This window comes from Hippocampus guttulatus, chromosome 4 (assembly GCF_054856545.1).
Source record: "Hippocampus guttulatus isolate MCC_2025c chromosome 4, RoL_Hgut_1.0, whole genome shotgun sequence".
In the NCBI taxonomy this organism is placed as follows: domain Eukaryota; kingdom Metazoa; phylum Chordata; class Actinopteri; order Syngnathiformes; family Syngnathidae; genus Hippocampus; species Hippocampus guttulatus.
In genome coordinates this window covers 17,542,719-17,554,616 of record NC_141264.1, presented here as the reverse complement: position 1 = coordinate 17,554,616, position 11,898 = coordinate 17,542,719, and positions in this window count along the sequence as shown.

Here is an 11,898-nt window from a genome sequence, read left to right as displayed (position 1 = left end):
CGTTGGTCCCAAACCGAATCATGACAAGCAGGGTTCACTCACATTTATGAGTGCTACTTTTTGGGTACTGATGAATGCAAAGGGCTGTGTCTACGAGTTAGACATCCACTTCTGAAGTAAGTTATTTGTGGGTAAATTATCTCCTTATGGTTGTTGTGCTCGCGAGCTTGTCTCCATGAACGCTATGCTCTGGTCATGTGCTACAATATTGATCTTTGAACTATACATTAAAAAAAAAAAGTCTTTTCCAGATTTACACCTATACAAGTATGATTTTAAAAAATAGCACCACCAAGAAATTACATGTAGCTTACTGGTGAGCTATTTTTAGACCAGGCACGCAGTCGACTCATGTACAGTACTCCTTGGGGTTGACCGTGTTGGTGACCGCTATCTTAAAGTCTCTCAAATGTGTTTAATTTTCTGGTTTACTTCCATAGTCTTCGATCACATGATCAATAATTGGTGATGTGAGGTACAAGTGAATTCAAAATAAGATCATTGTAAAGTTACCTGCAGTTAGATAGCACTAGCAGGCTGATTAGCCACTTAGCGCCACAGCTACCCTGCAAGCGATATTTGGCCAGGTACAAGTATCTTAACTGAAAATTACGGAAGTATATTGATGCCACACCAGAAACGTCAACATCACATTTCATTGTAAAGTGATAAATTTCACATGTGAATGGAGTAAGTTATGTCTAAACGTGGTAAGTTTGGTTTCGGCCTTCGAAAAAACAAATCAAAGCAATTTAGTCTGGTTCAGGTCATTTGCAGATGCCAATGTAGGTATCTTTTTTTTTTTTTAATCTTAAATCTTTTTAAACGACTCTTTTAATTTGAATAAAATCAGTATGATAGAAAATCAGTGTAATTACATTGCTATAAAAACTTGAAAAAAAATGGACTCAACCAGAAGTCAAACATCACATTTTAATGTGATAACTTCTCATGTTAAAACATGAAACTTTGCGGCTCTGTCTTGGCAGCTCCTCTTCATTACGTACCTCATTCCAATTTTCAATATCTTCTGCAAATACGTCTGTTTTCACTGCTATGGAAAAACCAACTCTTCCGCTCTCCTTCATATCTCACAGACTGTCTTGCTGAACTAAAATCTTAGATCAGAGAAAACTTTCTTAAATTTAATAGCAACAAATTCGTCTAGTTGAGTCAAAATATTCAATCACCAAAACAAACTGTTTCATTGCAGTTGACAATTGCACCATTTGGGAGTCTTGGTGTCATCGTCGACAGCACTGCAACATCACGCAGGCCACATGTTACTATCTCCATAATATAGATCTCCCCTCCCTCACTCCCCATTCCAAATCCCACCACCAACTCCAACTGCTCCAGAATGCTGCTTGAGTCATAAACAGAACCTGCTTCGTCCACCACATCACACCAGTCTCACACCAGCCCCTCTTGGCTACTTCTTACATTTTAATTACATTTCAAAATCCTTTTGCTCTCTTTCAAGGCCATTCATAACTCGCCATTCATAACTCACACTCAAGTGCAATTTACAGCAAAGCGGTGACATTTATGATTTTAACACATAAAACCGTTAACAAATAACGAACCATGTACTTTGAAAATGCAAACCGGAATTCGGCATTGCTTCCTCTGGAGGCTGACGTTATTTGTTCAGTGTATTATCGTGATTGACCAATAGAGGCGCTGTTGTAGGTAGCGCTTTAATCAGATAGTGACAATGACAGCCCAATAAACGGACAGAATGAAATATGAAATCAAATCATTTCAATATCGTATGAGCTGGCGGGGAGCATAATTCCAATCTGAGCCCCCCCCCCCTGTCTACTTGTGACCATGCAGTCTGGGGGTAAAAAGTTGAAAACAAAACAAAATGGGCGAAATTCACAATCACAACACTCTGTTTTCCTCCACATGTGTAATCTGAGTCACAGTATTAAAAAATAAAACCTAGGTAAGATAAACTGGAATAAAACTGATACATGGGTCACATCTGTTAAGCTACTTTGAGTAAAAAAAATGCACTTAAAAAAACGCATATTAAGAGTCAGTGTAAGAGAGCAATGCATTAAACATACAGTCTACAGAGGTCACTGGGGAAACATTTGAGTGCAAGCTCAGAATGAAGTCAGTAGGCCAATAAAAACAAGCCCGAAGTACATGACTTATTTTATAGTGCCATCTGTTGATAGACGCGGGTAGTGTTACTGCGCACACATGAAACATAATGCATGACAGCACTGGGGTGGTAGGCAAGCAGCAGTATGTAACTGTGAAATAGCAAGAACATGAGGGAATATATTATAAATCCCTTGCATCACATTGCTCATCTTCAATTCCATTTTTAGTTTAGTTTCTTGTCATGTTTGTGTTGTGTGTGCAGGTCAGACTGCTTTGATGGTCACTCACTGATGGCAAAAGAAGTGGATGGTGGCAAAACTCGGTAACATGCTGGCGCTGCATCGGGTGACACAGTAGGAGGGGTTTGGGTCCAAAAACAAGGCCATACAGGTGCATCTAAAATGTCAGGTGTTTGAGATATATTCATTTTTTGTTTTCAGGTTTGACTTATAAAAACGTGCGAAATATGGATATTTTATCTTCTAGACAATGTTCTCACCTTTCTGAGTGTAAAATAACGCTGATATATTTTACTATGCGTTATGATTTATAGCTATGGCGTTTCAGAAAAAAATCCCAACTCTTTCTGAACATACAGTAAATATGACTCATAATATATTGCATAGATTATGATGATGATGAAAATCTGACAGGCTAGAGAAAAACTAGAGCAGATTAGAAATCAGCCCAGAAAAACAAAATCATCCAGAGATGTTTACCTTCATCTCTGATTATTATTATTTTTTTTTTTGTTGTAAAGAGTTTTTGTCTTCTTAGAGTTTTAATTATCATTTTACTGTAGAATGTTGAGGTTCTGATTATGTGATGACATTTGCTGGTTTGTGGATTTAACTTCTTTGACATTCAAAACCAAATATAATCGACTTCGAAATTCAAAACAAAATATTCTTTTTGGTTGAAAATGTTTAATCTTTATCTTGACCAGTGGCACCCCCCGCAGGAAAACTGACTTTTCTTTGTCAGGCTATTTTGGAATGTTGGGCCTCATAAGACCCTGGCCTTTCAGTTATGTATTTGAGAAGAAAGAGTCTTTTTATGATTCCCCACATTCCTCCGATCTCCAAACGTCTGCACATGACAAAAGCGACACTGTTAGCATGTACAGTAGCACCCACATGTAGCCGTCTGAAATGTGTTGTGCATGTGTGCGAGCCTTTGTCGCAGAGGCGTGTTTTAGGTGCGCCGTAAAGCAATCAAGGAGTGATTTAGCGCAGGATTTCTGGTGTGCATTCACAAAGTCCGAACCGCTCACTTTGTTGAAAAAAAACAACAACAAAAAACGAGATGATGCGGAACCTTGACATATGGCAACCACGGGGTCAACTATTCTCGATATTAATACCTTTTATGTGATGGAACACTTCCTGTGTGTGCTCTAGACTTCACAGTATTTGGATCATTCCAGAATTGGAGGACATGTGTCTGGAGTACCCCCTGAATTACCATTTTACTCCCCTTGCATTGAGCATCAAATATTATTGCATTTTCTAAATATTATTTCTTTCATTGCTGTGTCTTGCAACTGTGGCAACACTTGTTTGGTTCAAAGAAGAGGGAAGCAGTGAATCACATGATGCGCTGGACTTGACATCATCAAACAATTTTCCAAAAGAATGGATGGAGCAAAGATATGTCCTCTCTCCTAATTTTTTACAAAACATTTTTATAAAATAGTTGGCCTTGATTGAATGTCCCACTCTACCTCGTGCAATCCTGCTGTGCTTATGATCAGAATAAGACAATTCATTTAAATGTTTTTTCTTTCCTTATTTACATAAGTACTATTTGTCCTCTTGGTTAGCAGTAAAAGAGAGCTAAAAAGCTAGCTTCTACTCTTGAGAGAAAGCTAACATGACATCCGGATTTGTAACTCCCCTTACCTGCAACTCTGTTACTGTGATTACAATGACACTAAACAAATCAGGTATGTATTGCTCTAAGATGAGTTAATCAAGCCGTTGATAGTTTATTACCTACCACTGATGAATATGTCACATAAAATCAGAAATGTTGAAGGTTTGTTTTTCAAGAATTTTGAAGCCAAAATGTCCTCCGATTCTGCAAATAACCCATTTCTTCCCCCTCTTATATGTGCAGTGGCCAGACTTGGATCTGTCTGATTTTCACAAGGTGTCACACTCGTTTGTCCAACCTTGTTGACTTGTGAACAACACTGGAGGTGTGAAGCCATGACACTTCTTCTGAATCTCAAGAAAATGTGTCCCCCCCCCCCCCCCCTTATTCTCGTTTGGTCATTGTTTTCTTACTCTATTTTTGACCTTGTGTCGCTGCCTATTCTGGACTGATTTATGTTACTGTCAATCTCCTGTCACTTCCCATTTGGGTCGAAAGGTCGCATCTCAGGGTTCTTGCCCTTGCTCCTTCTTCCAAATATGGAGATTTACACAAGACTTCTCTCAATGTGGCCGCCATGTTTGCGTCGGTAACATGGCAACGTCTCGCCGTATCTCATGAGTGCAGCCTGTCTGGCCTTCAGACAGCAGATAGACATCGGCGGCAATCGCGTTCATTGCACTTGTGATTTTAAGAGAAACAGATCATCCAATAAGGCAAGCAACAACCCAAGAAAACTACAGTGCTGTACTTTCACTGTCTGATGTATTTTCATTACCCCCCCCTCAATGGTTACCATTACAACATTTGTAGTTTTTTAAAATAGCATGGCCTCATTAGGGCCACGGATAAGCTGGAGACTATTTAAATTTGAAACTGTGTTATTGAAGCTCGATAACAGTCTGTCAATAGCACACTAACCTTAGTAATCGTCTTCAGCTGACTCAAACTCCAAATCGTGACTGTGTTTCCATCTTGAAAACGCGAATCTCGCTCCTTCCTCGTGTGTTTAAGAATTATGATATGGACACGTGAGATGATGCATATGTGAGGTTGAAGACTCCTTCAAGGGCTCTCTATTTTCAAGCTCTAAATACCAGTTTCCATTACATGTCCCGTGATGTATATTAATTTTTTGAATGACTTTAGTGAGTACTAGCGTGTTAGAAATCGGGCATATATCTGTATTTTATTATTCTTTCAATATCTGTTGTGTTGTTGGATGCACCATACATGCGTGAGGTGGCTATTAAAGCTAAGGGGACAAAAACTAAGGCTTTATTGCACGGCAAAACACACGTCTCAAGTAAAATACAATGTGTGTTTTGAGAGCTCACATAACAGTGCGTTCCCAGCCGCGTTGATTGAACATCAAGCAGGTCACACGATAGACAGAGACCTAAAGCCACCCGTCTTCCCGTCATAGGTTCACCGCTGAATGTGGGCCAGCGAGGTCACGACGGCGCAGAGGTGGATGAGTCTAGCTCGCACGTGCGCTTTCATGGCAGCTCCAATCCTCTTACAACCCCCTCTTCTTAAAGCACTCAGGCCAGACTGCAATATCTGCTCACCACGTTGGTGTCTTATCCCAAAGCCACCGCAGATCCTCAGCACAGAGTCACGCCAGCAGGTATCAAACATTGACTCCTGTCCTTCCTTTCCGACAACAGGGCCTCACGGAGCCTTCATTCGGAGACACCAGTTTCATGCACTTTGACTAATGATCACATCCAGTTTTTCCTGAGCATAACCAAAAATGTACCCCCTGACCCCCTTCTCCAGGGAAAAGAGGATGCTGAGGGAAGAACTGAACTGTCACTTTCCAAGCTCAAACAGAGACCAAGATTGCTAAATTTATCTAGTCTGGTTAATTTTAAAACATACGGAGATGAACAACCATCCGCGCTCACACTTACACCTAGTGACAATTTTGAGTGTTCAATCAGCCTGCCATGCACGTTTTTGGAATGTGGGAGGAAACCGGAATACCCGGAGAAAACCCACGCAGGCCCGGGGAGAACATGCAAACTCCACACAGGGAGGCCGGAGCTGGAATTGCTGGAATTGAACCCTGGTTCCTCTGCACTGTGAGGTCGACGCGCTAACCACTGGACCACCGGGCCGCATTTGCAGTAATATTCAACCAAAAAAACCCTGTCAGTCCTTCCTTCCTTCCAACCATCTTTGTACCATACTTTCCTTCATCTCTTCCTTCTTTGCAACCTTTCATTCATCCATGCTTTATCCCATGCTTCCTTCCATCCATCCATTCGTCACCAGTAAATCACAGGACCTGTATAGACAAACAACCATCCACGCATATTCCACTTATAGGCAGAGAAAAGCAAAGGTGGTTGAGCTATTATTTTTTTCTGGTCAAAATGTTTTGCGGCAAGGCTTTCCAGTAATCAATTCATTTATTATCAATTAATTAAAAAAAATATATATATATACATCCTGAAAGGAAATTGAAGGCAAGCCTGTGACTAAATTCGCAATAATGATGTCATACTGGTATAACCAGTAAATTGACATCATTAATCAAGTAAATAACTCTGACAATATTTGGGGTTTTGAACTCAATTAGTGTGGGGGCCACTGGGGATAGAGTCTGAATGTGTCCGAGCCGCATCAATTCCACCAAATAGGGTTGCAAAAAAGCAACCCTTTTTTGCATTTCCAACCCCTCATCAAGCCTGCTTGAGTAATTAGTGAGTTATTCATAAAAATGCATCCGTGTTTTTCAGATACACAGGTATATTCACAAACATACAGAATAAATTCCACAAATACCGGAACACGTAAAAATCACAAATATGTGATTTTAACCCTGGAGAACCCACGGGGTCAAATTTGACCCCTATAAATTTTGCTACTCAAATACCACCCTTAAATCCCAAAGGGTCAAATTTGGCCCTAATCCAAAATTAGGATTAAAGCACTGAATATTTTAAAAAACATATATTTTGGTGTTCAGTGAACATATAGCAGTCATTTAATGTATAATTCATCATTTTCCAAAGAAGAAAAAGGTTCTTGGGTTCTCCAGGGTTCACTCAGAAAATATGTATTTACTGACGTTAGTCCTGGAACCTTTCAGACACACGTTTTTTTTGGAGGACCAGATGACACACAGGTAGAAACATGGGAGTGCCTTCAGTTGTCACTCAAACACGCCATGCTACCCCTGATCATTATTCTTGGCTCTCCGCGGAAGGGCGGATGGGAAAATTGTGATGTCATCAACCTTGGCGCAACGGGATGCTGGAGCACGCTGGCCCTCAGGGTGCCACGTTCGGTGCCACGTTTGGTGTTTGTGCCCTGTAGATGGTGAAATCAACGGTCCGGTGCTGCCCGCCTGCGCTGCACCTGCGTCCCAGCATGCTGATTGATCAGTCTGGTCATGTGGAATGTCACCATCTGCTCCCCAGTCCCACTCACCCCTTCTTGTGTGAATGCCAATCACTTGCAGGAAGATACTTATTTAAGCCATGTCAAACCAGGCGCATGACGAAGAGCATCGTGCCAACTGCAACTTGTGCATAGTGTGCACAATATCTCACAAAAAGAGGAACAAAGAATCCTTTTTTAAAATTGTGCTGTAGAAGCGATTGCGCATCTGTGAAATTATTCTAAAAGGCTGCGACAGCCTGCCAAAATTCGACAATCTGTGGTGGTCATAATGGCAGGATTGTGGGAATGTGCTTTTATCTGTCGTCCTTAAACAGGTTTAATCCAATTTAACTGAATGTTAAGCTCTGCGCCGTCTTTTTTTTTCTTACCCCCTCCTCTCCTCTCAGATGCTCTTTTTTTTCCGGCCTCATAATGGCCAGCGACATAATCATGGGGCCATCAGGAGTGACATTCTTCAATGTAGAGCGTCATAACCAATGACATTTCAGCCATGGGAAAATAAAGATATGCAAATTTGAACTCATTAACATTTGGATTACCTGTTTGAATAATCGCACCCCCTGACAAGACCGCAATTAGCTAAGATTGATGCAAAGTTCAGGGTTAGGGGACTGTATATATTTGCTCTTGGATCATTTATCCGCAGGGTTCGGGTATGTGTGTGCGCGCCGACTATCTAAGATGAGAAAACTGATCTCTGTCAGTGGAAAAGGTCACGAGGTAGCTGCTGGTGTTCTTGGCTCGGTTTGATGAGGAGGAAAAACTCGATTTTAAATTGATGGTGGACACGACTCGTTCTGTTTTTAAACAACAAATCAAAATCCAAGTACTCCTTCGTAATTAAGTGGAATGAGAAAGATGGAGAGCTTGACCTGCTAACCCAGTTAACACTTGCGTGAAGAGTCAGGATTAGAATTTGTGGTCGACACAGCTCACCTCCTGACGAGATTGAGATCAACGCGGCACAGTTTGATTTCAGTCAATAGTGCTGGCCGACAAAGTGCTCTTTCATGTTACCCTGAAGGTTAGTCGTGGATCTTAAGCACAGCCAGTCCCTTGAATGAAAAACACTTTGAGGACGGATGCCAACCCACAACCTCGGAACTGTGAGGCAGTTGCGCTACAAATGAAAAACTGCAAGCATGGGCGTGCCTTCTTGTGCTATTCATAGTGACATGTTGCTATTATGCTGCGCTAAATGAGTTCATTACGCACCGTTGGTGATCTTGAAACATTGCATTTTGGCACCATCAAAAACTACAGGAGAGTAGAACCTAAAAGGGTCGAGCATGATTTATTCTGTGGCGCTGGTCCAAACTATTCCCTTATAGAATACAACTGAAGCAGAATTATTCTCTTTTTAAATCCGACTGCCCCCACTACACCGATTGAATTAATCGTACCAGTAATGTTTGAAGTGAGGTTTTAACATGTGTAACTGCATTCGTGTTTTAAAATCGCTGAAACAAATCTGAAATAAAATCTCACTCGAGACTCTTTGATTCCGCATGAAGACAATTTAATTTGATTAAGCTTGTCTTTAGTCAATGTTGGAGCAACTTAATATTATTGTGTTTAGTCAACAACATTTAAATTGAAACCTTTATAGTACCACCTCAAGTACCACCTTATTTTTTTTCCCTATAAATCAAAGAAGATACCCAAAAAACACAAATGAGTAGATATAAAAACACATCCAGCTCAGGATGGTACTGAACACAGTCAATATGCTTATTTTGTTGACTATTTCATTGTGTTTTGTTGTTTTCAATTGATTTACAACAGGGGTGTCAAACTCAATTTTGTCGCGGGCCACATTGTAGTTATGGTTTCCCTTGCAGGGCCATTGTGAATTTTGGGAAACCATATAAATGTTTAATCGCCTCCACATAGTACATGCACAGCGCAGAATAAATTGATGGATAACTAGTTTTAAAATCAGATGTCAAGAATAATGACAATTATTGACAATGACAATTTGAAATTTTGGTTAAGACTTTAGCAAGCACCATGAAAACTTGACATGCTTTTTTTTTTGCTTTCGTGGGCCACGTAAAATGATATGGCGGGCCAGATCTGGCCCCTGGGCCTTGACTTTGACACCTGTGAATTACAAGAATGTGTGTGGCAGCTCGAAATGTGATGATCTCTTTAAAATTCAATAGCATTACATTATTGGTGTAGTATAAAATCCCATGAATAACTTGACCATTTTGGAAGGTCGGCGGGGGGGTGTCAAAAAAAAAAAGATCCCAAATAGAGGTAGAATATTACAATGGCGGCTTAATAAGAAACAAAAAAAAAAATGACCGGAGGCAACTCGTGGTTGTTAAAATAAAATTTAATTACATATTTATAGCGCATTTCATATACACACAATATAAATCAATATGCATCACATATTGTGATTAAAAGTACACTTTTAATCACACACACGCACACTTTTAAACGCTGTAAAATTTCAAAGCAAAGTAAAAAAAACTTTTAAAAATAGCTTACTATAAAAGCATACAGTTTGAGAACAAGATTTTCGAAAACATCATTTTGAAAATAATTTGAAACTCCTTAATTATAGGTAATATTTAAAAGCATTGACACTTTATTTGTATATTTTGAATCTTTATCCATATTCAATTTAAAAATCAAGGATACCGAGTAATACACAAGTACAGAAAAGAAAAAAAAAGCTTTTTAAGGATGAGTTTGGGGAGCGAATTATACACGGGTGCGTGTGATTCATGAGATTTTACGGTATGATGATAGTCATTTGAATGCTAAAGTGTATTTATTAGCATAGGAATTTCCAAGTAAATGTGTCAGCTTTTATGGGGAGACATGTCAGCGTACGTTATCGCATCGGACTTCGGGTTTAACTTCCTCGCGGAAGTTTGCGTGTTAATGTGCCACCCATTTGCCGCTCACCTAGACAGAGTGAAGGACCTTCAACCCGGCCCCCACACGTGCCTACAACCTTGATTCTATTTGTAAATGTGGGTCAGACAAGGCTGTGTTATCCCCCGTTTACCTGTCTAAAAGGGGCTAATCTTTATGTCGTAATCGCTGCTTTCTGCTCTAAGGGCGGCTCGCTCCGTCTTGATTTTATGCAAACACTTTGCGACTTGCAGAGTAACTCATAAGGACATTGTGACATTTTGCCATCGATGCTATGATTTAACGCAACATACTTTTGTCCTAACATTATTCTATAATTATAATCTTATCAACCCCCCCGTTGTGTTTTTCCGGCAGCAAGAGTAGGATTTAACGTCTTCCTTAACCCTTTCATGAAGAATAATAATAACTTACAGCAGGATTTTTTTCTCAAGTGTTTTTATTAGTCTTTAGGCATGAAAAAAAAATAATGGCAGTGGATGGCAAAACACATAAGGGTCCATTGTAGTGGTTGATGCACAATTGTGACATTAAGATAAATTAATATAAGAGAAAACAAATTGTGAATAGCTGTCCACTCTAGTAAAGGGATAAAAACACTTTTTATGTACGATTCAATACTGCAGAAGTAAATGTCGTCACAGTGATCTCTGTACAGTATTTTGTATAAGTTTTCCATGCTAATAAGAAATGTCGGAACACAAATGTTTATGTACACTGTGCCCCAAGTGAGTTTGCAACTCGAATTTGAGTGAAATGAACATTTACGATAGAATTTTTCTGTGGAGATTTTTGCAGATTCAAATTTGTTTCTCTCTGTTTAGATGTTTAGATCACTGATATCAGGCATTCACATGTCTGATATTTGGTTTCCCAAATTGAAATGACTTCAGGCTATTGCTTCAATCAGTCTCAGTTTTCATGCATAAGGGGGGGGGGGCGGGGGGGATCTTTTTGTTGATAAAGAGCATGCCCTAGTCCAATGCCTTGCCAAAGGATTGAAAAAAAATTGACATTTTAAGAACCTTTTACTCAAAATCAACAAATTATGATTCAAAGTTTCAGCCAAGAAAATGCATTGCATTAAAAGACTAACTCCAGTATTTATCTCTAAAGTGACCAAAACTCTCTATTCAGGATCCACCAACACCTTGCAATAGTGCTTTAAAGTAATAATAATAAGAATACATTTTATTTATAAGCGCCTTTCAAGACACCCAAGGACACTTTACAATAACAAAAAATGTGTACAGTATTTACGGTTCAGATTTGATAAAGGAGCCAAGATAAGAATGTTGATCATGTGTAGGTGGGGAATTCCCTCACTATGACACAATTCATTATTTTTATGAATTTCACAGGGAACAATTTAGTGTGAATCGAACTATTGCGCCACACGAATGCACACCGAAGCGAAATTCATTTGTGAACGTTGCAATGGAAGTCTGTGGGAAGGGGGGGGGGGGGGGGGCGGAGGTGGGACCGCTGATCATTGTCCTAACCGTGCATCAACTGAAGTAATAACATCCTCTCTTGGCCACCCCTCTTTACTCCTTGTTATGGTCCAGCCCTTATTTGCATACGTCGTCTGTGGGTAGC